Raw genomic sequence first — 26535 nt, forward strand, 5'->3', positions numbered from 1 at the left:
TTGACAAACGGATAGCTATTCGGCTCTCAGAGTAACGTAACGAACTTCAACGAGGGTTCGATGCATTAGTAGAGAGAGCGTACATTCGGAATACTTGGGCTTTTATATCCTTTATCCAGCCCTTGGCCAACCCCCTCGCGGGTTAACCATTCTTGGGATCAAGCCTAGGGTTCCTTGCCAGGTCAATCCTATAATGTATGTATTTTGATCAGTTCCGCTGATACAGTTGTTCATTTACACATAGGTCAGTGATAGGACAAGGTCTCAGTTCGCGACCCCGAAAAGTGGCCTGCAGGCATATTAATTATGCGTTTTTGTGGAGGTCACAACGGCCAGAATCTCACTCAGAATGTTATTCAGCCTCCATTTTGATGTTCAGGGTGACTTCCACATTACAAGAGACCCTAAAATGGCGGCTAAATCCAAGATGGCGACTTACATTACTTTTCGTTAAGGTAAAGACCTTGCCGCGGAGTGTATTTACATGATATTTTAGACAACTTGGCGTAGGCCAATACACATTCAATTACTGCGATAGGAGGCATAATATTATTTCAATTCCAACAGACCCTCCTTTTGGCCTATGCCAAGTGCTAATATCATTTCTAATACTTTTGCAAATAACTCCATGTATTGTCATCCAGCCATTTTAAAGGAAATTAAAGTTTGAAAAGGAAGAGACAGTTTATCAGACGGCCTAATAGAAGCGACATTAGGTTTACTTCTATTTGCAAAAAGCGAGCATCCCAGGGGAGTTAATTCACGTTTCTCGAAATCATTCAAATTAGTTCCATCAAAGTTCCCTGAGATGCTATCATTCCAACGGCCAAAGAATAGTGCTCTAAGAGAGGCATAGCAAGCAGTCGTTAAAGGTAAAGGGTGAATATACCATCCTAGCCCCTTGTTCCCATGTTGCGGTAAATGAGTGCAAATCCAACAATTACTCTTATTAAAAATGGCATGTGTTGCATTCATTACTATCATTAGAGTGTTATTATGATACTTTTGTCTATGTTGGGAGACTCTAGGGGACAGAGTGTGAAGGTGTACAGAGGGAGTCAAAGCAGTTGGTACAATCTCGGTCGGTAGTAGAGGTTTTAGAGGATAGATTTCTTCAAAGTACCAAAGTCCTACAGCAGTAATTGCAAAAACAACAATTATCGTTATCAAAACACAGCAATACGTTTTCGGGGCCCAGGCACATTGTTCATTGTCCAAGTTGGTCACCCCCTTATTCACAAGTCCAGTGCGGGGAGCAGCAGTGGAGGTGGCAGGCATTGTAGTTCCTCAATCGACGACCCCAATGTTCGTTGCTGGTGACGCCACGGTCGCGTGATTTCTTAGTCCTTCCCAACCCTAGCCAGCAGAATCCCTTTTCTTCCTGTTGTTCAACAGAAACTTTCTTATACAAAAGAAAACTTTCAATCACTTGTCTTTTCCCAAATGCACGGAAAAACCCGTGCCGTAGTTCTATTTTCTTCGTCGAAGGTTGTACCTGGTGGTACCCAAGATTGTTTGATCCGAAAACAAGGCGTCGTCACTTCCTGAGGGAAACGACGTATCGGAGGCGACGGAAGTCGCAGAACTCGAAACAATGTTTTCCGGAAGTGATTTTTCAAAAGAGCGCGGAGACGAAATGGACTGTTCCCCAAGCTCCACGGGCTCAGAGAAATTCTCCGACGCACTCACAGCGCTGTTTGCTACTCCAAGATCAGCGACTGTAGCATCAGCGAGGGGATCTGCTTCTTCTGTAACGTGTGGCGTCGGGTGAGGAAGTTTCTTGACATGCGTCGCGTGGATCCAGTGTTTCTTCCCAGCCACCCGCACTGCTGTCTGGGTGACCAACAGCACCTGGTAGGGTCCCTTCCAATGAGGAGCGAGACAGGAAGACCTTTCGTAGGCCTTCACTAGGACCCAACTTCCAGGCTGTATATCGTGTCCTGGGCCCGTGAACCGTACAGGTAAAGCCGAATACACCTGGTGATAAATGAAATACAGGTTTTTAGTTAACTGGTTACAGTAGTCTACAAGCAATACATTTTCCACCTCTCTCAGGGTTTTAGGTTTTGGGAGACCCCAAATGTTAGCAGGTCTCCCCATCACTACCTCAAATGGAGAAAGCCCAGTCTTAGTTTGAGGTGTGGTACGCATAGCCAATAATACAATAGGTAAGGCATCTGGCCATTTCAGTTTGGTATCGGCACATGTTTTTGCAAGCTTATTCTTTAAGATACCATTATGTCTTTCCACCAACCCAGCACTTTGAGGATGTCTAGCTGAGTGAAATTGTTTCTCAATATGTAATGCTGTGCATATCTGCAAAATTACTGCTGCAACAAAATGAGGACCATTGTCCGACCAAATTACCCTTGGGAGCCCAAATCGAGGAAAGAATTCTTTTACCATAATCTTTGCAGTGGTCATGGCAGTAGCATCTTTAACGGGGAAAGCCTCGACCCATTTACTGAAGGCACAAATAATTACAAGAACATATTTCAGATTGTTACACCGTTCCATCTCAATAAAATCAAAGTGAATGACCTCGAAGGGATCGGAAGGGGGCCCAAAGCTTCCCCTTGGAGTAACTGTCCCCTTACCCACATTGTGCTGTAAGCAGATCATGCAGTTCCGAACATGGCGTTTTGCAGTCTCCAGAATCTTGTTATTCACCCAAACTTGTTCTAACATTTTCGTGATCTGCTGAGCACACACATGTGTAGGACCGTGTGCCATTGTAACCATTGCCAGTACATATGAATCAGGGAGCAACTATTTTCCTTCAGATGTATCCACCCAACACCCATCATCATCTAGTTTCCCCATTCCTTCAGCCCACCTTTTAGATTCTTCTACTGTAGCATCAGTTTGAATATCCCGCACAGACCCAATACCTTCATCCATTACATAGGCATCTTTTGTTTTTCTTAGCGCGTACATGTCTGTGCTAAGGTCTGTGGCCGTTTGCCTGGCTATCAGGTCCGCAAAGGCGTTCCCTTTTCCCACATCATCTATGACCTTACAATGTGCTGCACATTTCATAATCGCTAACTGCCTAGGGAGCGAGAGTCCCAAGAGCAATTGCACTATCAAGGGGCCATGCTGAATCTTGGTCCCATGTGAGGTCAGGAACCCTCTTTCCGGCCAGAGCCTCCCAAAGTTGTGAGCCACCCCAAAGGCGTACTGGCTATCAGTATATATATTTAATATACGCCCTTCGGAGAGTTCACAAGCTCGGGTCAATGCTATAATCTCTGCGGCCTGCGCAGAGTTATGCAAAATTCTCTTAGTTTCAACAACTTTACTCAATGTAGTAACTGAGTAAGCAGCTGTAGATGTACCATCTGAAAGTTTGAAGCAGGAGTCATCACAAAACAGCTCCCCTTCTGCATTGTCCAAAGGAGTATCTATAAGATCTATCCTTCCCTTCGTTTCTTGTTCAGTGGTATACAGACAGTCATGTAATTCTTCGTCACCGCAAACAGTGTTTTGCGGGAAAGGCAAGAGTTCAGCCGGATTAAGAACACAACACCTCTTCATTTGAATGTGCGGGGCAAACAGAATTAATTCATACCTTGTTAACCGTGCAGAGGTGAGGTGTTGCGTTTGGGTTTTGTTCAATAGGATATCTACAGAGTGAGGTACCATCAAAATCAAATCATGGCCTAGGACCATTCCCTCACTCTGTTTTACAGACACGGCAGCAGCAGCGACAGCTCGCAAACATCTTGGCAAAGCGCATGCGACAGGATCAAGGGCGGAGGAGTAGTAGCCGCACGGCCTATTCTTCCCTCCGTGTTCCTGTGTTAACACAGCCAAAGCACATCCATCACATTCATGCACAAACAACACAAAGACCTTGTCATAATTTGGAGTACCCAGAACCGGTGCAGAGCATAACGCGGTTTTGAGAAGCTCAAATGATCGTTGATGTTCCGATTCCCATGGCAGTGGCAGAGAAATGCCCTTCTTCGTCAAAGCCAACATCGGTTTTATCACTAGCGAAAAGTTCGGGATCCACAACCTACAGTAAGAAGCCATACCTATTAAGGCTCTGACTTCCTTCTGTGTATTTGGAACAGACATGCCAGAAATGTGTTTTATTCTTTCAGGTGTCAATCTTCTCCCCTCCTTTGACAGGAGGTACCCTAAATAGGCGACCTCCTGACAACAATATTGAAATTTTTTGAGCAAAGCTTTATGACCATTTTTTGCTAGATGAACAAGCAACAGTATAGTGCCTTCCTTACAAGCACTTTCAGAGTCTGCAGCCAAAAGCAAATCATCAACATATTGAAGCAGTGTACAAGTAGGTGGCAACTCAAGGGTGTCGAGCTGCTCTTTCAAAGCTCTACTATAAATGCTTGGACTTTCAGTATACCCTTGAGGTGCCCTAGTGAATGTAAATGAGCGTCCCCCCAAGGTGAACGCAAACAAATATCTACTTTCCTTATGTATAGGAATGCTAAAGAAAGCATTTTTTAGATCCACAATGCTAAAGTGCGTAGCCGTAGCAGGGATCATTGTCAATATCGTCGTTACATCAGGCACGATTGTAAATTGTGGGGCGACAACTCTGTTAATAGCACGAAGATCAATTATGAACCGGTATGGGATTGCATTGTCGCCTTTCTTATATACAGGCAAGATCGGACTGTTACACAAACTACCTGTAATCTCCTCGATCACCCCACGATGCACAAAATCGGAGACAATGCATTTTAAAGCATGCTCGCTCTCAACTGATATTTTATACTGCGGAATGCGTGGTAGTTTAACTCCATGTTTCAAAACTATTTTAACAGGCTCAATCTGTAGTACCCCGACATCATTGTCGTCAACCGCCCATAAACATTCCGGGACAATGCTAAACTCAGGAGGTAAAGGTCGAATCAGAAACTGAGAATTAGGAAGTTGCTGTGGTGAAACCGTCAGCCGTACTCCATCAGAGGGACAATGAATTACTGCATTCAATTTCTTTAACAAATTCAACCCCAGCAAATTCTCTCCACAGTTCGAAGTGAGAAGAAAAGGGCAATGGTCCGTAAAGGGACCCAAAGAAACAGACACCGGTGAAGAAACCGGACAGACAATTGGTATACCAGAAAACCCTATGGAAACATTTGTTTGCCCTGACAGTGGAATGTTTGGAACCCGAGAATGATCAATGGAGCACTTCTGTGCTCCAGTGTCTATCAAAAACTGGTGTTTCCTATTCCCTACTAATAATTCAACGTAGGGGCCTTTCTGATTAACGGGAATAGGTGAAGGTTCCAAACCCTGCTTCGGGCAGTCCTAATGAAATAGAGTATCGTCAGAAGGAAGCTCTTCAGAAAGGTAGGCAGCAGAAGGGTGATCAAATATGTTCCTCGAGTCCACACTCGAGGTCTGATTTTCCTGTGAAAAAGGTTGCTGAGGATCTTGCAAAAACTGACCTCTATCAGGGCCCCCTGCTCCAGGGCGGCCCCTGGGTCGTCTACCCATACTCCCAAACGCACTGTTTGACCTTTGTCGAAGGACGGGGCACTGTGCTCGCCAATGACCTTCCTGGCTGCAATAAGCACATTGATTAATATTCACAGAACCCAAAGGAGCATTTCCTTTTGGGAGATACTGACCTCTGGTCTGTGTCGTGCCTCCTCTGGGGTTTCTAACAATTTGTTGTAATAATACTTTGGTTTTCAAATCTCCTTTCCTCTTTTCTATTTTCTCCTTCTCATTATTAACACGGTTCTCATAATACTGAGCCATGTGCAAAACCTCAGATTGAGATTTTGCCTGCCAAGCGCTCTCAGAGGACATAATCTGTGACTGGATGTCGGGCAACAATCCACGCACAAATTTGTCCACAAACAACCTTTTTCCAGACTTTGTACCCAAATCCTGCCCACTGAAGTCAGAAAATACCTGCTCGAATCTATTAAAGAATTTGGTGGCGCCTTCAGTTTTCCCTTGAACACAGGCCGTAAGCTTGTCCCAAATAATTCTTTTCTCTGGAATTATAGTTTTTAATTTTGCGACAATTCTATCAGGCAAAGTAAGTATTACCTGTGGTGGTTTCTCACCTGCTAGTCTTTCCCCATCAATCCTAATCATATTAGCCCACGTATCTCCCAACCCTGGCACATCGTCTATTGTCCGAACCTGCTTCCATACATCTACGGGTAGGAGTACAGGGAATAGCAAGTCAATATCACTTAAGGTGAACACAGAGGACTGTAAAACAGACTCTATCTCTTTGTAAAACCCCGTCGGGTTTTTCCTGATATCGGGAACTGATTGTCTAATAGTGTTCACTTCCTGTCGTGAAAACGGGACGTGAACGAATTGTGATACATAATGTGCAGGGATATCCACAGCGGGTGCACCAGTCCCAGCGTTGACGGGAATCTCAACCTTTGGCACAAAGGTTGGAGGAACCTCTCTCATAGGCAACTGAGATATAGGTACCTCCGGCCGCTTACTAAGCAACAGAGCCAGGTCGAGCGCTAAGGCAGCCGAAGAAGTGTCGGGCGAAAAAGCCCTTTTACAAATCCCCAACAATTCTATGGGGCAACTAACCTTCTTTCTTACACATTCTTCTTGAGGGTACTGTACCATTACCTGAATTACCGTTCTTTGTATTTCTAATGTATACTGACTATACGTGTCATACACTTCATCTGGCGGAATCGATGAATCCGAGATCCATCGAATCGCATCTTTGGTACAAATTCGTACTTCCTCAGGTGCCGATCTACGACACGGAAGCAACCGTTTCTGTACATACATACTATTGTCTTCGTCATCCTCATCTCGTGACTTTTCAAAGTCCTTCCTATACTCAAACAATCTTCCAACATGACCATATACTTTCTGCTCTGTGTCCCTCGAAAGTGCCAAAGCATTTAGATCTCTCACCCCTTGCGGAAGATCTGAATTTTGTAATCAACCCCACATCACACATAAATGAGTCCCCAAACCTTCGATAAAAACATTTTTCTCGGGAAAACTGTTCAAATTAGATAATGTGGAAAAAACATCAGCTTGATCACCTTTCTCCATACAGTGCTTAGCCCATGCAGACAATTCCTGTTTCTTATGTGCAGAAACAGTATTATGAGTGACGATCTTTGATCCTGCACCTTGATCAACTTCAGTCAATACGGGACCACTCGGGAGCGGAGGTGCAGGTAAATTTAATAAAGGTGCAACTATCGGCGCAGAAGGAAGGAGCGGTGCGATAGGTGGAGGGACAACGACTAGGGGAATAGGAACAATAGGTTGTACAGGGGGAACAGGAATAACAGCAGGAACAACAGCAGGAATGGGCAGAGCACCCAAGAAAGGATCATACGGAGGTGGCGCAGAGGCACCAGGCCTGCGTTCGTTTAACAATTTTTCAATAAATTCTTCGGAAACATGGAAATCTTTAGAGGGGTACATTTTCTGGATTCCAAGTGAAAAAGCCCTATCCATATTTTTAACTGATTCTGAATGTTTTTCTTTATCATATAACAACGCTTTTTCGGCATTTGTTTTATGACGGCGTGCATGTTTATCCCTACTTTTAAGCTGCTGTAACGCTTCTTTTTTCCAATTCTGTAAAACATCAAAGGCTGCAGGTCTAGCCTTCTTTTTTAGCAAGACCGATTCTAGGTATTCAATACGGGAGATCTCAAAACTGCCATTGATTGGCCACTGAAATTCGGCGGCATGTCTGGTCTGTCTGTGCCAAATATCATTAAATACTATACTACCAATGCCATACTTACAGTACATAGTACATGCCGGCGACCCCTCCTGTGGTGCCGGGCGGCTAAATTCCAAAGATTGTCGATCGCTGCGGAACAGAGCCCTAAAGCAGCTAGACAATTTCCCAGGCATTTCACAAAAAATTGGTGTTACCTGGTCAATAATTGTGTCTGCAGATACAATACGCCAAATTCAAATTGTCAGGGTTAAATTAAGAGTCGGGTCACGACTGCACCTGACCAAACCTAAGGAGGACCGTACGGTTTATCAAAGAACTTACCTAACGAATTTTACCTTGTGTTTGGTGGTTTCGACAAATCTGCCCGCCTCAAAAATGGACCCTCGTCAAGATGCCGTGTCAGACCACACGACTATCGTCCAAGGATCGGATCGTGCAGCGCTGCTGAGGTATCGCGTCTCGTTCGGTCGGGCCCGCAGAATCACACCGTCCGATCCCGGTTCGATAGTCTGCGTCAACCTTCAATGATCCGGCATCAATCTTGAGGGTCCCTATTCGGGCGCCAACTGTGAAAACATAAAAAATGATATGAGGCTGGGAAGCCCAAAAGAAACACACCAACACAGGTTACAAAGGACATACAAGTGCTTTATTAAAAAGCTACAACAGTTACCAAAGTCAATTGACAAACGGATAGCTATTCGGCTCTCAGAGTAACGTAACAAACTTCAACGAGGGTTCGATGCATTAGTAGAGAGAGCGTACATTCGGAATACTTGGGCTTTTATATCCTTTATCCAGCCCTTGGCCAACCCCCTCGTGGGTTAACCATTCTTGGGATCAGGCCTAGGGTTCCTTGCCAGGTCAATCCTATAATGTATGCATTTTGATCAGTTCCGCTGATACAGTTGTTCATTTACACATAGGTCAGTGATAGGACAAGGTCTCAGTTCGCGACCCCGACAAGTGGCCTGCAGGCATATTAATTATTCGTGTGTGCGGAGGTCACAACGGCCAGAATCTCACTCAGAATGTTATTCAGCCTCCATTTTGATGTTCAGGGTGACTTCCACATTACAAGAGAACCTAAAATGGCGGCTAAATCCAAGATGGCGACTTACATTACTTTTCGTTAAGGTCAAGACCTTGCCGCGGAGTCTATTTACATGATATTTTAGACAACTTGGCGTAGGCCAATACACATTCAATTACTGCGATAGGAGGCATAATATTATTTCAATTCCAACAATGTGTGTAGGTGGGTGTGTATGTGTGAATGCACGCATACACACGCAAACACTTACACACACACATACTCCATTTACTGACACATCCAGGTCATCTGGAGTGAATGTCAGGGATATCAGGGTTTTTTTTAGGGAGATTTGGGGAAATGTGAGTAAAGATCACCACAATCCGAAGCAACATGAGTGAGGTTTCTGACATGCAATGTCAGTTGCCCTGTGTTCCGAGGCAATATTTGTTCTGGAATGTGCCGTGCTGCATGGTGAGCTCCTTCCTGTAAGGCAGACTTTGAACACGTTCTGCTTGCTGTGGGAGGCGGGGCATCTCCATACTGAGAAATGTGGTAGACTGTTCTGTGTAATTCTATGAAGGCATCAGTGGGGCAGGGAGCATTCTAAAATATAGTCCGCTGGGTACCTTCAGAGTAAGTGGATTCTGAGATGTGTGGCCCTTTTGGGGGGAGCGCTACACTGCGGGAGGCTGTATTGTTGGCCAGGTAGTATTGGACATCTGAATTTAGTGACTTAAAATTCATGCTGAAGTATGTAGTTGTCTGGAGGCATCGGGACTGTGCATTCATCGAAATGTTGCGCAGTGGCATTGCTATTCGGAATGGAGTAATGTGGCTTCCTTGACGCAGCGTCTTCTGCGTGGAGGCCTCTAAAGTTTGTCAGCCAGAGAGCCGCTTGTGACATCTGCACTGAGGGTGGATGCCTGCTATAGGGGACCGCATTACAGGTTTGGAGGTTACACAACGGTAACGGAATTACTTTAGTCCTCCTGATCAGGGCCATTTTAAGCACTTTTGGGGCCCTGGGCACAGACTTCTTTGGGGCCCCCCTCCACCAAACCAAAGGAATTAAGTGATCAAGAATATCTGAGATGCCCCCCCTCCCCGCCACAATCACAACCCATAAGTTGATATGCTGCCTCACAGCTTTAAAATTAAGGATGTTTACTCCCTTTAAGTCCCCTTCCCCTCTTGATTCTTCCTCTAATCCGACTGATAATGTTGGCCTTCAAATGCTACTTGTTTATTAGTCTAGGAAGAGGTTACTTCTGTTCTAGCATAGATACAGGAGACTTTATATCAATAGAATCCAGGAAGGTATGCAGCCTGTAGTATTAATGCAGGACTGTATGTAAAAGGTACATGTAACCCAGAATAGACAGAGATCTCACATTTGCTGCCTCAGAGAATGCAAACGTGCTCAAGCATGGATAGAGCAGACCAATTGGTAGAAAGGAGAAAGCTACACGTACCATAGCATGGATAGTGGATGTGGATTAGAAACTACCAGGAAGGTGTCTATATCCAGACAGACTGAGATTATAAGTGGGACATAGTTTTCAAATAGTGTTGCCATTAGAGATCAAAGGAACAAGTTCCTGTGGTGTGCAATATATCAATGCTCACTATTATAGTGGAAGCAACACTATAGCCAGTGAAACCATGAGTGAGGCTGTTTTGAAGATCATACCCTGAGAAGGAAATCCCTTCTGTCTACCACCCCTTCCACCAAAATAGCCTACATAAGAAGAAAGATCAAGTAATGGGCTAAACGATGCCACCAAAATGCAGGGAGGCAAACTTCACAGAAGACAGTACAGTAATGTACGAGATATAAGATGATTGATAGGATCACTGCATTGTCTGCTGGCAAAGCCAGGATACAAGCATGAATGCTTTGGTTCCAAATTCTGATACTTATTCATCTCTTGGGTTAACAGTTTATGCTCATCGTTGGAGGCGATTGCCTAGGTTTTACAACACCCCATCTGAGCACACCAATTTCTAGACCTTCACATAAGGATGACATGTTCGTTCTTATAGCAACCCCTATCTGGTGCAGGTATATTGCTGATTAGCACCTGTTGTGCTGCAAGACCAAGTACATATGCAGGCAGGTTTATAAACTTCAGACATAGGAAAGGCTCAGCCAGCCTTACAGGAATGTGCTGTTCTAATCTTGCATAGTAACACATATCACTGCAATGAGTGCTTAACACACTGAGCTAACTTCTGAACCATCGTGGCACTCAATTTACCAGTATGCATTTCAAATGTGGCTATTGCACATGATCAACATAATTCCCACAGAAAGAAAAGAATGCTACAGGAGTTCTGCTGCAAGGAACACACAAACTATATATACAACAGTGAACAAAGAAAGCATTACATGATGAATTGATTGAGGTAAAATGTACTTTCCAAAACAGACAGGCAATAGGTTTAGAGCCTCAGCACCATGCAATACAATATCCTTGTGTGTGCTATTTAAGTCTGGTGAACAAAGGAATTTTACTTCCTTAGATCAGGCAGCCTTGTGGGGCCCCCTCCAAGGAGGGGCCCTGAGCAAATGCCCCTTTTGCCCTCCCATAAAAACGTCCCTGCTCCTGATTATTCCCCTCGATGTGAGTCTGTAGGTAACTGACAAACATGGAGGTAATGAAATGGCCTCCAGTGATTTCAGTCTTCCTTGCTATGAGCTGTAACCCCAACAGCAGAAGACGTCTCAGACACATGCATGGGGCTGTTACCTCCACATGAAAGGAGGAATTGAATCTGGAGACCATTACTCCGTTCCCCAATTAAGTCCTATCTGACCTTAAAATCGGGGCAAACCACAACTCGCAATCAGCTTGCAATCCTGCATTTAATTCTATAATTCTGCTATTTTATTGGGAGGAGTGGCATTGCTTATACCGCCAAGCTCGCACTGGGTCCCATAGTCTTCTGGAGGCGTTTTTTGTTAAAGTGAGCTGCTGGGTGTTCTGGGAAAAGTATCAAGAAAGAAGACACAGGGAACTTTTCCGCCAAATCAGTCTTAGACTTCCGCGACTCCTAATGATGCGTATAGGTTTTAGAAGTGTCGCAATGGTGCGTGCTGGGAACGCAGACAAAGAGTTCCCCTACTCCGTTTGTCAAAATTGAGAAGAATTCTGCACACATCAGTTACTGCGCCAGAATAATAAACAGGTTTCCGAAGGCTGGTTTGTTTTATGTGTTGTCGTTAGTGTGGCCCTTTAAGATGACACGTGTTTCGGCATTTTAGTATGCCTTTATCAAATCAGGGCAATAACTATCTGCTGTATTCTGAAGTGCATAATACCGTAGTGGTAGAAAGAGCCCCTTCAGACTTGTGAGGAATGCGGGCGCTGCAAACTCCAGTGCTGCTGCTTCACGCGTCGGGTTCTGGGAAAAGTAGTTTGTGTTTATCTGCATTATGAGGAGCAAAGGGTATGCAGGGAACTGTAGCTCTGTGGAAAAAGCTTTTTTGAGGTGGAATCCATTCTGGAAACTGCGCAACTATGTTGGCTTTCATACAGAGCGAGAGAATGCACTTTGGGGTATGTCTCGCTGTGGTGGAATTTGCGCTGAGTGAGGCAACCGTGATGTAGGACACACAGTCATGTGCAGTACTGCATATTTCGTGAGGTGGAGAGAATGCCTGTGGTGACATTAGTAATGAGTGGTGCAAAATGCATTCTGGGGGCTGTAGTTCAGCCCGAATATCCGTACTGAGCGATGCAAAGCAGCTTTGAACCCCTAAACTGAATGTGACGAGACCCTTTTGGGAAATGCTGTCCTCTGCTGCCAGTGCAGTTGCGACAAAGCATTCAGTCCTGCCTGTCCTAGTGGCACTTAGTCAAATTATAACCAAAAAAGTGCATGTTATGGGGGCAGCTGGGCTGGCCTTCAGATGTACTCGATGGACGGACAGAAAGTGCTTAGTGGAAGCCCCCACTCCAAAACTCCGAAAGACCTGACTGTTCAATGAAGATTGATGGACTTGCCCCCACACATTTCTCTCTAGATGTGCCCCCCTTTGCCTTTCAGTCTCCTCATGGTTCCTTTTAGTGCTACTAATAAATGACTGTGTGCAATTGCGCTGTACGCAAATGTAATTAACATGGGATGCTGCACCACCGTATACACGTTACTTGCATGTTGCTTTGCGGAACATCTGAGCTGCATCTGTGTATATGTTGGCTGTACCCAGGCCCGCACTGGCCTATAGGGCAGTAGGCCCATGGCCAAACCAAAAACACAAAATGCTGGTGTGGGGCCTTTTTTTGTCAATGTGGGTCAGTTTCATGAGTTAATTCACCCTGTGGCTAGTAGTTTTGGCCGGTTTTGTGGAGTGAATATTATTTAAAATGCACAATTTGCATCACACTTTATCAAAAAATACCTTGGTTACTATTCAAACAGTGTTACAATAGGAATGAGTTGCCATATGCAACTGTGGGCCACTTTTTCATTGGTGCCCGAGTCCATTTTATGGCCCAGTGCGACCGTGGCTATAACTTGGAACACAAGGTTGGATCTGTCCATAGGAGGGGACTGCAGGTGGGCGCACTTGGCTGCAACAGGGCAAACAGCGCTGCACCTGTCACATGACGGCAGTACCTCACCATATAAGGCATTTGAGGACAGCAGTTGTGCATTTGCTGCCATCCAATGGCATTTATGGTTGCAGCTGGGCAGGTGAGACGGCAAGTAGCATTGCATAAAACCAGACCTCTTGGCTTTGTCAATGCTTGTTATTCGTTTGGCCAAATGAATATGCTATTTAATATAATGAAAATAAATAAACAATAAACATATACTGTGAGTAAAGTTAGATTCATTTTCTAAACAATACATGTGCAGTTGCAATGGAGCCAATAAAACATAAACCCCGAAAGCTGCGTGCGTTATGAAACACACTGTAATTAAAAATACATATTTGCTGTGAGTCACATTTAATTAATTTTCCCAAAGAGCATATGTACAGTGTGGATTTCGAGATCCATCATAGTGTTATGTTACGTTAATAGTCTTTTTTATGTAGCCCACATCAGATCACCACTGAAGTGCTCTTAAAGTGCCAAGCCTTCTCCGGGAATAGGCACGTTCGGACCCTTCCCAGGGTTCTACTAGACCGTGCTCTATGGGATGAACATGAAACAGAGAGAAGGTGAACGGGAGAGGGGAAAGGGGCGAGGTCAGAAGAAACAAAACATATGGACCTGACTCACAGCATAACCAAAACACAGTACCAGAAGGGCGAAGGATAGTGATGGCTGCACGCGTGTCCGGCAAGGGTGCGAACATATGATACAAAGGAGGCAGAAGAGCGGCTTGGATGGGCAAGCAAACTTTCCTGGATTCGGCTGATAGTGCTTTGTGTTGATTATATCAGTCTAAGTCTGCCATGTTATGGATGTGTGATGGCCTTGAGGTGGTCGCTTTAGAGGCCTTTCATTTGTAGGGGGCCTCCAAACCAGCTGGTCAGATTGTTCTCCAGTTTTGAGCCCCCTGGAGGAGGAGTCGGAGCCAAGATTTGCCTGTGTGCAGAATGAGTGAGTGTAGGGGCGGGGGGAGGGGCGCTGTTCAGGGACACAGAATAATGATAAGACTCCTCCACCCCAACACGGAATCAGGTTGGCTTCATGTGGGCAAGGGGGAGTGACTTTTGCCCTTGTATGTCATGTATGGGCATGTGTTTTTCTGTGATTATCCCAGTTTACAAAGGTAGGACTCAGCAGTGGGGGGTCAATGCCCTCTCCCTACTATATTGTTCTGGAAGACGATAAATATACATAATGGATGGCAGAGGGCCACGCCGCTTCCCTGCATATGTGTGTGTGTGTATAAATGTGTGCTGTGGTGCAGGGGTCAGTGAGTGTGTGTGCGCGCACGCAAATGAATACTAAACCTGATACAATCAAGGCTTCTCAACCTGGACAGCAGGGAGGAACCCCCCCAAAAACATCGTCAGTGTTCAGTACTCATGGTAGCGTTCGGCTTCCGGAGCCTGTAATGCTGTCCACTAGTAACATTTGCGGTGTAACTCCTGACCCTGCGCCCTTAGCCACGCGCGCATGCGCCCATGCGCCCTTAGCCACGCGCCCATGCGCCCTCGTAGACTATTAGTGCCCAGCTGTCTTTGCTCTTTCTCTATGATCACATTGTAGCTGCCAGGAAACTACTAGGTCACCAGCACTCCTTTTCTCTGGCGCTGTGATAACCAAGGGCGCTTAGATATTGCCGACAGTGTGCCTCTAGAGTGCCACCTGCATAAATACTTCCTGACCGTCAGCTCTGTCTTGGTCTCCACACTAATATTACATTTATTTATGCCTTCTGGTTTTTCGGTTTCAGGTGCATAGCTAATGAAGCAGTATTTTGCATTAGCAGCCCGTGGAACGCGCCCGGCCAATCAGAAAGCGAGGATCACAGGCTGAAACTACTGATCCAGGGATGCGAGCCACACCCCTGACCACTATCACAGGGCGCTCCCTCATATTCTGTGCCCCGCTCGCCCTCTCGCCACAGCAGTCCCGCACCCGCTCACCCCACCTCCTTACCTGTGAGCCACAGCGCCCTCCTGCAACCATCCTTTTCCTCTCCTGGGTGCCGGCTGCCATGTCACACCCCCCCTCCCCCCACATGCCTCATATTTCGTGTCTGGTGGCACGCTTGCTACGATTCCTTACAACAACCATAGCTCTCAACCATTTGTGCTGCAAAGGCGGGTGAAATCACCCGATTTTGTTTTTGGCGGGTGAAACGCCCATTGGAATGAATGGGCGTGCAGGAGGCTTGGCGGGTGATACAGCCCTTTACAAGGCGGGTGACACCCGCCAAAAGCGTGTGAGTTGAGAGCTATGCAACAACAAAAAACCCCAATCACCATGAGCACCCCAGGGCTTTGAGCCAGAGCTCTAATAGCAATCAAATCATTCCCGTCACTCATTAATATCCTCGTGGGGTTCAGACACATCAAATCCGGCACCAGGATGTTACCACCTAGTACAGCCTTCAACCTTGGTGGAGGGGGTGGGGGGTTATTACTTAAATAAAAAAAACTGCTGCTGATTTATTGATTAGCAGCGTAAATGATACATGTCTACATGTCCATATAGTCTCAAGTTAGCAACACGTTGCACTTCGTATCAATACAATGCCGTGTTCTGGAGCTTTCCATGTGTGATTTTAAACACAGAGGAAACCAGAGAGCTCAAGGTGCCCCGTGCCAGGAGTGGGAGATTTTTCTGTCCTGACTTTTTGCATCAACTCACTTTGCATTCTGCTACTTACTGCCTCGCATTTACGGAAATAAAATGTCAAGTACTCCTGGGAATGCAGAAAGATACAAGGTGACACTGGACTTGTAAAATATCCCTCGAGAATCCAATATCTGCATATGGTTGAGAAATGAATGTTCAATCCCCCATTTCAAACGTTATACCCCCAATTGAATGAGGTGAAGACATGTTTCATTATTTTCTCGAAAATATTGTTATCAGAGAGCAGTGAATCTGGCGGCACTGTAATTCTGATGAACCAAACGGACAAGCACATTGTGTCCATGTGACTTAACATTATATTGTATTATGTGAACTTATGAGGAATTCCCTCGGAGAGGATCCAATTACAGGAATCAGAAATAATTGAATAAGACAGCAACGAGAGGAAGCACGGGAGTTTAAGGAGGAAACTTTAGCAGAGAGCTTGAAATCCCATAAATGCAGGATTTGGATTAGTCTGACCAAAGAAAGTATCACATTCGAGCCAATCATCCCTTCTGGACGAAGGCTGGCCGCCAAGCGATTCCAGCACCTGCACATGTCTGCTTGCATTTAACATGAGCTTTGAAAGATTGAGTGTGGTCGAGGTTACTGAAAGCACTCTTGCAAGGTCAGCAGTGGGTCTAGGGGCCAGGAGAAAGCGGCCTTCTCAGCCTTTTACCATCCGAAGAAGAAGATCTAGGCGACTTCGAAAGCTTGTGAAATATTCCATCCCAGAACAATATTTCCATTTGGACCAAAACAAAAACTCACACTTTGTTTGCAAACTGGACTATCGAAGTGACAAACCTTTTTCGCACATTTTTTAAACTGAATAATACTGAGACATTTCAAGCCAGTGCTGGAGAATGCTGAATAATGCTACCAATACTGAGACATTTTAAGCCATTGCTGGAGAATGCTGAATAATACTTCCAATACTGAGACATTTTGAGCCAGTGCTGGAGAATGCTGAATAATGCTACCAGTACTGAGACATTTTAAGCCAGTGCTGGAGAATGCTGAATAATACTTCCATTACTGAGACATTTCAAGCCAAAGCCATTGCTGGAGAATGCTGAATAATACTTCCAATACTGAGATGCTTGAAGCCAGTGCTGGAGAATGCTGAATAATGCTACCAATACTGAGACATTTTAAGCCATTGCTGGAGAATGCTGCATAATACTTCCAATACTGAGACGATAGAAGCCAGTGCTGGAGAATGCTGAATAATGCTACCAATACTGAAACATTTTAAGCCAGTGCTGGAGAATGCTGAATAATACTTCCAATACTGAGACATTTCAAGCCAGTGCTGTAGAATGCTGAATAATGCTACCAATACTGAGACATTTTAAGCCAGTGCTGGAGAATGCTGAATAATACTTCCAATACTGAGACGCTTGAAGCCAGTGCTGTAGAATGCTGAATAATGCTACCAATACTGAGACATTTTAAGCCAGTGATGGAGAATGCTGAATAATACTTCCAATACTGAGACATTTCAAGCCAGTGCTGGAGAATGCTGAATAATACTTCCAATACTGAGACATTTCAAGCCAGTGCTGGAGAATGTTGAATAATACTTCCAATACTGAGACATTTCAAGCCAGTGCTGGAGAATGCTGAATAATACTTGCAATACTGAGACATTTCAAGCCAGTGCTGGAGAATGCTGAATAATACTTCCAATACTGAGACGTTTGAAGCCAGTGCTGGAGAATGCTGAATAATGCTAACAATACTGACACATTTCAAGCCAGTGCTGGATAATGCTGAATAATACTTCCATTACTGAGACATTTCAGGCCAAAGCCATTGCTGGAGAATGCTGAATAATACTTCCAATACTGAGACGCTTGAAGCCAGTGCTGTAGAATGCTGAATAATGCTACCAATACTGAGACATTTCAAGCCAGTGCTGGAGAATGCTGAATAATACTTCCAATACTGAGACATTTCAAGCCAGTGCTGGAGAATGCTGAATAATACTTCCAATACTGAGACGTTTGAAGCCAGTGCTGGAGAATGCTGAATAATGCTAACAATACAGAGACGTTTGAAGCCAGTTCTGGAGAATGCTGAGCCTTTCCTGATTCTGGATGAGTGGATTCTGCTTGCCACAACCTTTGATATTGTTTATAGCGCTGTACGACGTTCTGAGGCAGTTCAAGGCACTTCCATTCGAGACTGACAGATATGCTGTTTGCAGCCATGCACTGGACTGAAGTGGAGTTTGATTTATTGCACATCACATGAGCACAAAATCCCTGCCTCCTTGCTACAGCAAGTATCATGGACTGCGCTGCCTCATGCTGACCAGGCAGGCCATAGGGTGTGCCAAGAACAGTGCAAGTATAAGGTATTAAGGGCAATCCCACCTTTCATTGTCCCGAAGATAAAAGAGCTGCACCGCGGAACATTCGGCATGGTTGACTAGAATTGATCACCCAAAACACGCTTAACCGTGGAGCACCACCGCGGAGACCATTGTTTTTGTGGAAAAGATCAGTGACATCTGCAGGGCAATCTAGCCATCGTCTCAGCACAACAACGTCCTGGACCCACAGTAACATTGTGTAGGGCTAGACTTCAGCCTACAGCGGGTGCACACTGTTATGCTTCGCTTCATGCAGCAAATAGAATAGCCCAAATGTGTACACAATTGTCATGGCGTCATAATTGACGACGACCCAAGAGTATGGCACAAGTTAACTTGATCGGGTCTCTGGAAGATCCTTCCAACCCATCAGTAGCCCGTGGCCTACCGGTTGCATGCATTGATCTCGCGCAATTGACCAAACAAATTTCAGTGAGGACAGTGCTGAGACCCAAACCGGAAACAGTCTTCCTCCCAGATGACAACACAAGGGACCGGCCAAGCATCCATGCCTGCTTGCTGGACTATTGGACAGTGGAGGATGCATCACCGACAACTCGGGTAAAACATTAAAACGCATGGAGCAAGTTCATATATTGTTTCTTGTTTTAATGTCTGTTTTTAATAGTCATTGAGATCTTTATTTAGGTGTCATGGGAAGAACAGTACATATCAAAACCACAGATAAATGTCACGTTTTTCTCGAGAAAAATATCAGTGATCACTGTTTTGGATCAATTTGACGCAAAACTAGTTAGTTGCTGGTCGAAACAGAGCTCTAGTATTTGTATTTTCTAAAGGGGCACATGTACGGAGGATAGCACAGGGGCAACGCACTACTGGTCTTGGAAGCAAGACCATGCAGAGCAACAGAGGTTCCCTCCGTCCTTAGAAAGCAAACTCAGGTGCTGTATCAGGTGTTATAAAAATAGTTAAATTCCTGTGACTGTGGGAGGAATCATAGAACACATCTTTTCCCTTTCCCTTTCCTTTTTTTAGATTTTGGACATCATTAACTGCTCCCCATAAAGCAGAAAAAAACAAGGGTGTTTCCCATGTTACCCATGAGCTGAAACTATTGATACAGCTACATTTTCTTTTACAGAGTTACAAACTAAGTCGCGGGAAAAAATGTCTAACAGAAGGAGGGCACTGATGAATTAGTCCTTGACACAACAGGTTTTTGATCAACCAAACTATTTGTGCATTTACCCTACAGTTTACAAAACCGCGTCGATTAGAACTATGATCTGATATTCATTTAACTGGTCATGGTAGTGTGGTTACTGGTTTCATGAAGAACTTGTTTCCTGAAGCAATCTTGGTGCTGAGCTGGTGAGGGATCAGAGAAAAGGAGGGTAGAAATTGGTAGAGTCCCTTAGCAAAAGGGGGGGGGGGGCTTTAACAGCAAGGACATACAGCAGCAGGTTTTTTTTGTTGGTGCTTGGCAAGGGTGGAGAAGGCTCACACACTTTTGCAGGACCAGCATAATATGGGAACTGAGAGGACAAGGAATTTTCAAGATTTAAGGGGGCATTACCACGTGGATAATGTATGAACTTGGAGGGCGGGGAGGGAAGTTGGAGATGCCTTGGCCATAAAAAGCCCTTTGGGCACTACAAATCTTACAATGTCCAGTTGCCTTAAGGGAATCTGGTGTAGTTTGACCATGAGAGGGGGCACCCGGTCGGATCACTGCACCCTTCAAACAAGGCGGGATGTCAATTTATAGTAGATGGTCCAGTAGGAGAAAGTAGAATGTTTTCCCATAATCAAAGCAACAAAGCAAGAATGGGTCAAGTCAATGGCCTGCCTTAGGTTGAGAGGAAGGAAAGAAGGATTTTGTACATGCCCCTTATAGCACAGAAGTTCAATGGCGCAGATCCTAGATCTGCTAGAAAAGTCTCTAGCAAAATTCAAACCCAGGTTCGAACAGCAGCCACAGAGAGTGTGGGAGGGCCATACTAGAAGGAAAAAGGTGGGATGCCAAAGGTATGTTCTACCACCCACAATTATTATCTTCATCTTATTAAAACTCAATATAAGCCAGTTATGGACCAACCAGTCGTGCATGGTACCCACTGACGGTGTTGGAAGGATAGAGGTCGAGAAGCGTGGGCGGAGGTGAGGTTAAGGCCTAGACCCAAGCAATACCAGCATGTACTTGCAGTGCCTGTCTCCATCAGATTTGACAGGATGCCGTGGTCAACAGCATTGAACACCGCTAACAGAGCATAAACAGAGAGACATCACGGTCAACGTCTGATCCAGGTAAATAACCTCAAAATAACAGTTCAAAGCAGTCCGACCTCTGAATACAGACTACATGCATAATCATTCTATTTAAAAGAGCCACATTCTGGAAGGTGGAATCTGGCTTCTTACAAAACGTCTATGCAATCAGCCCAGTGCCAAGGTCAGTGAAGCAGGTTTTTGGTGCATAACATCACTATTCCTAGAGTATTGTAAAACTGTTTTGTTTTAGGGATAGGGGAGAATAAACACAGTATAAATAACCAGATCTATCTGTTACAAGTCAGATCTATGTAGAATGTGCAGATCACTCAGGGAATTAGAAGAAGGAAGAGGAAAAAAAGCATCACAGCGCCACAGCGCCTCGATGCCCCGGGTTGTTTGCACGCTATATAAATATAAATAAATGAATTAATTAACAACATCTTGTTATTGAGATTTACAAGAGATGTTCACTTCAGGTGCCTCGATCAGAAGGATCTACGTACCTGGATGGGAAACTCTGGAATTATGCGAATCGACTGTAGTCAAAATGTCAATGTGATCTATTCTCAAAAGCTCAAGTGTGTCACCCATACTGCTCTGATTTTGCTGCCATTTGTTGACATTTCTCCTCTATCAGTTTAGGGCAGCAGAGAAAAGGAGACAGCTATTGCCTCAGTAATGCTCTACGATTATTTAGCAAACAAAGATGGGTCATCCTGTGCTATTTGCTTGGATTCACAAGATTGTCTCTTGAAGAAAGTACAAAAGAAAGACTGATGACAAGTGCCACTGCTCAGAGGTCTTAGTCATTGGCTACCAAAGGCCAAAAAAAGAACTTGGCATGAAATCTTCAATGTAATCTGCCCAGCTCAACAGCATTACTGTCATGCAGGGCATGGTCTTTAAACGGAAATCATTTATACAGGTTTATCGAGAAAGTCAATAAATGGAGAAGCAGCTTCCATAGGGAATATTGTGGCCAGATCCACCAAATATCCTCGAAGCTTGAGTCGACAGATTTTCTAGCACCCAAAGATACTGAATCCTGAATCGACAATGTGTATGGTCGAAAGACACAAGACCCAGGTGTGATTTAAAGAACCTTAATATGAGATGTGTTGTCTGATGAAAAGCCTGAATCAGTTGAAAAAAACAAAAATGAACGATTCAGCATCCAAATATAGCCCACAATGCTGACAAATCTAAAATGTTAAGTTGTGCAGAAATATATAGTTTCTGGTCCTCAAATCTGCAGTTAGAATTGCAATGGTCTCCGTCAACAGTGCCGACAACATACAAGATGTGGCAAATATCTAAATAATAAATAAAAATATTACAGCACCAGAAAGGATATACAGTCTATATCAGAGGGAACCTCTTACAGAAGCACATGTGCTATATTTCTTAACTTAGTAAACAAAGTGATGAGAAGGTGGAGGAACATCAGGTGGGCATGTCTAGGAAAGAGGCCAAGGTGCCCTGCAGCACCTTAAATGGGGAGCCCAGAAAAGGGATCCATCGCCATTCTCCCACACTGCCCAGCAGAATCTGTGTATTGAGCCTGCCACCCTGGATGTGTTGACGCACTGCCATAAGGAAGTGATGGGACCTCATACCGGCTGCCATAGCACCCAAGTCATTCCTCAATGTTGGCTGCTCACGGCGATTCTTGGGCCATGGCGGTTCCACTAATCTCTGTCCCAATTCATAAAATGCGCAAAGCTGCCATCCTTAAAAGGGTTCAAAGAGGGAGGACAGCATATCTACTTAAATACAATTGTATTACATTAATATTGTCAACACTGCATCCCTCCTCTTTAGGTTTCAATTAAATGGAACAATGTCATAAAGGCCACATGACAGGGTGCGGGAGGGAAGGTGAACTCAGTGGGAGGGCTTCGAGTAATAAATGTTCCTTTCCCCAGTGGATGCCTTCGGCACGCTTACTAATCACTAGCCCAAGTCTTTATTATTTTTTTTTAAATTATAGCAGACTTTGTCAAGGATTTCTCCCATGGACTATTGGCACTTGGCAATGCTTCTCATTGATACTTTGAACTGGGCATGCGCCATAAGAGGTGTTGAGCTTGGAGATAGTGTTTGAAGTCCTTTGGGACATAATGTTTGGAGTATTCCGGTTCTAGCCATATAAGACAATAAATCTCCCATTAGAGACAGGAAACTCATCAGCGGTTGGAGGACCTATGCCCCTCACCTGAGGAGGATGGCACTGAATGTCATTGCATCTGCTGAGCTGAACCGGAAGCACTTCATCACGTGACATCTGAAGAGTCTGGAGATAGGCGACTGACTACTGCAACAATACAATGGTGCTCTTTGTTCTTGGGAGGCAGGAGCAATGTGCCGGAAGGCCTAGGTAGGACCTTTCCAAAATATGGGGGTCAACCGTCTTCAGCGGTATAAGGGCAGCCGACTTGGAGGGTTGAGCGGGCTGGTTGGATCTGTGGGGTTAAGATGGGACACTGATCATTTTCTTGCAAGTACATAATGTTGATAAACATTTTGCCGGTTCACTCTCTGTGATTTAATTTTGCTGATGTTCCGTTAGGTTGATAGATGCTACGCTCCAAGACACCCCACTGAGAATAAGGTAAGGCGTGCTTGTTAAAAGCTCCAGTGGGGGCTGTTCTGAGGCGGATACCATTCAGGTGAATGTGCATACGGTACAGGACAGGGAAGCCAAGGGTCTTTTATAGACAAGGGAATGGACATGATGGCATTGATGGAGCAAAAAGGTAAGGTGACCCTAAAACAGTGGGAGCATTTGCCACTTAGTTAGAGGAGGCAACAGCATTCTGCTGGGTTAAGGGTAGTTAACGATAGGTGCGGGGGCTGATAAAACATTTGCAATTAAGGGGGGATGAGGACAAAATTACACACTTGTGCACCCAGATAGTGGAAGAGAAGGAGAAGGTGGAGGAAGAGCAGGAAGAACAGGACAGCAGATCGGCCGAGGATATTGTTGAATCATTTACAGCCTTCCGCTTGTCTTGAAGCTTATCTGCCTAAAACCTGCAAAAGCTGTGGATAAAGAGTAATGGTTACTTAGTCTTGAGGGTTGGGGATGGTATGCTGTCTTTTTCTGTGTTCATCCTGCAATGCTGCTATTGAGGATTTACTGGACTAACCTTATCCAAGATTCAAGCCCTGAGCCTGTTTTTCATTCATTGCTGAATGAGATTGGGCATTCAATAGCTGTCTCATCAGCCTGCAAATGCTGCGGAAGTGTGAGATTCCTATAATAAGATTCTATCACTTCAGTCTTTTTCCTTCTCTTCCTGATGATTTTGTCACTCTCCATTTACGACATTAGGGATGTAATTCTGAACTATCTGAGTAAGCAATTTAGCCAGCAAGATGAATGTAGCCATATTTACCTTTGGATAGTATACCTGTTTGGATTCTAAGAATGAGTCCAGTGAGCTAGATGTGCCTCAGGTTGGGTCCTGACTATGCATAATACTTGTAAGTCTCTATGGGAGCCCTACCGCTTATGTTCTGTCTCTCACAATTTGAACTCACTCCCTAAAGATGTGTGCTCTGCTTCTCTAGCTTTATAAAGGCAGCAATTCTACTATTTTCTTTTACCAATGGAGAATACTTTTACCACAATCCCAAGGCATTCCCCAATCCATGTCACCTATGTTGTTGTCTAAGAAATAATGCACCAGCCTGGACAGAGACATGGTCTCTGAAGTCCTTCAGTCATAACAATATTATTCATCCCACAGGGCCTCCTGAAATTATATGGCAGGGATGGCATATGTATCCACAGAGAGATAGGTCTATGATTGGATAAATAACTGGGGCAATATCAACTCTGGAAAGACTGGGCATCAGAGTAGAGGACACCAACAGCTTGTCAATCCTAGAGAAACCTCTGTAATTGAATGAGTAATGAGTTTACTCCCTCACCCCTTGTTGGAAGAACCTCGATGCTTCGATTATCATTAAATGCCTAAGGATCTTGGACAACACATGAATGCTTATCAAGTCATCTTGCGATTGGCAAAATATCGACTCTCCTTTTAGGAACATGACACAATTAAAGCGATCTCCCCTGTGAAAGAGCTCATAATAGGTGGGATTGCCTTAAATAGTTGATCTTGGTTTTTGTTTAATTTGAGAATCAAGTATATACCTAAGGGATCGCTAAATGTCACCTTCTTGGAAAATTGAGTTCTGTTTCTGATTACAAACGCTACCTATTTGCTTTTCACACCACTTGATGCAATCAACTACGTTGATAGGATCACTATGTATGCTTTTGATGCTATTCCTATTGTAATAAGTGTGTCTTTTGTAAGAATGTGATGGATACATCTGTATCACACAAAACACACATGATGGACCTGCATTTATCCAGGTAATTGAGCTCCTGGATATTCACAGTCACAGGCTGTAAGTCAGCAGTCAGGAAGGTCACCACAAACTCTGCCAAATATTCTCAGCGATAAAAACATAGCTCATGTCGTTGACTCTTTCCACTTTCCCTCGTATTGAAATAAAAAACCAAGGGGATCGCAAATTTTACTATACCTATGACAACAATCTCCCCTCAACATACAATTCAAATCAAACATGAGAACATGTGTCTCACACAACCACATACTAGATGTTGCGAAAAGGCCCAGTCCAAGGGGGGCGGGTCCTCTGGGGCCTCTGCAACCAATCTGCCCACCAATTGTACCACCACACTCGTGTGCTAACATTTGCCAACCCTTCCTCTACTGTGTTACAACCCCAAAACCCTCACAACCATCACACTTTTCCTGCCACTTATTTCAACCACCAGCCCCAACTTCAAATCAACACTGAAGAACCTAGAAAATTAACATAACTCGTTCTCCTATTTCCAGGACATCCCCATCCTGCCAGCGCTCTCGCTCCTTGGAGGCCGTCTTCTCGGTCTTTCTTAACCCATTTCTGTTGTAATTTATGAAGAATTTCCACTCTTGCCTTGGCTAATGTGGTCTGAACCTGATTTTGAAATAGATCATCTCCTCTTTCAGCCGTAAGCAAGGAACCCTTGTAAATACATCAGGCAGGAGATCTTACTTTGCAGGTTTGTTGAATAGACCCTGTACTTTCCAACTCAGATTATTTCTGTCTAATTTGTTTTTAAGGATGCTTCTGAAAAGGCCATGAGAAGATGTTTCCAATTCCTGATCTTGAAAATGTTTCGGGATATCACGGATCTGAATGTTCTTCCAGCAGGTTTAATTTTCTGTAACCTCTGATCACACATGGATTGACTGAATGTGAGATTCCAACACCTCAGATCCTCCACACAATTTCTCCACATCAGGTGCCCGCTTGCACTGAGCATTCTCAATATCATCCAGTCATTTTTCTGCACATTCTTTGCCAGCTCTGACATTGTTTTTCAGAGTTCAGTTGCACCGCCCTTAATCCTTCTCCATAGGCCTTGGATGTATCTTGTTTTATAGGGGATGCATGAATCTGTCTCACCGACTGCCGAGGTGCTTCTTTGTGTGTTCCTGAGTCAGCCTCAGTGTTTTGATGTCAGCAGATGCAGGGCTGTTCTGCCCGTTGTGAGTCATTGTGAAGCCCTGTGATGAAAATACGGGGTCATAGCCCTATCCTTTTGCATTCGATTGGGGGTATAACAAATGCCTTTGCCACAGGCTGCAGAGCCAGCTGCTGCTTCAGTACTGATGCTTGTGTAACGCTCCCCCAAATAGAGGTCGGCACTAAGAAGGGTGCCTGGTCCCCAGGCAGCGGTTAGGGGGCCGCCAGACCCTGTGGAGATGGGTTTTTGGGCAGTGGCTCATTTGCATGTGTGACATATGGATAGACAAAGCCTTCCAAAAAGTGAAGGTGTACGAAAGAAGAGAAATAGTGGAGAGAATGTGCACTGTAAAACTGATTGGGCTGA

Source organism: Ambystoma mexicanum, chromosome 4q, assembly GCF_040938575.1.
Source record: "Ambystoma mexicanum isolate Mex_15411 chromosome 4q, UKY_AmexF1_1, whole genome shotgun sequence".
NCBI lineage: Eukaryota > Metazoa > Chordata > Amphibia > Caudata > Ambystomatidae > Ambystoma > Ambystoma mexicanum.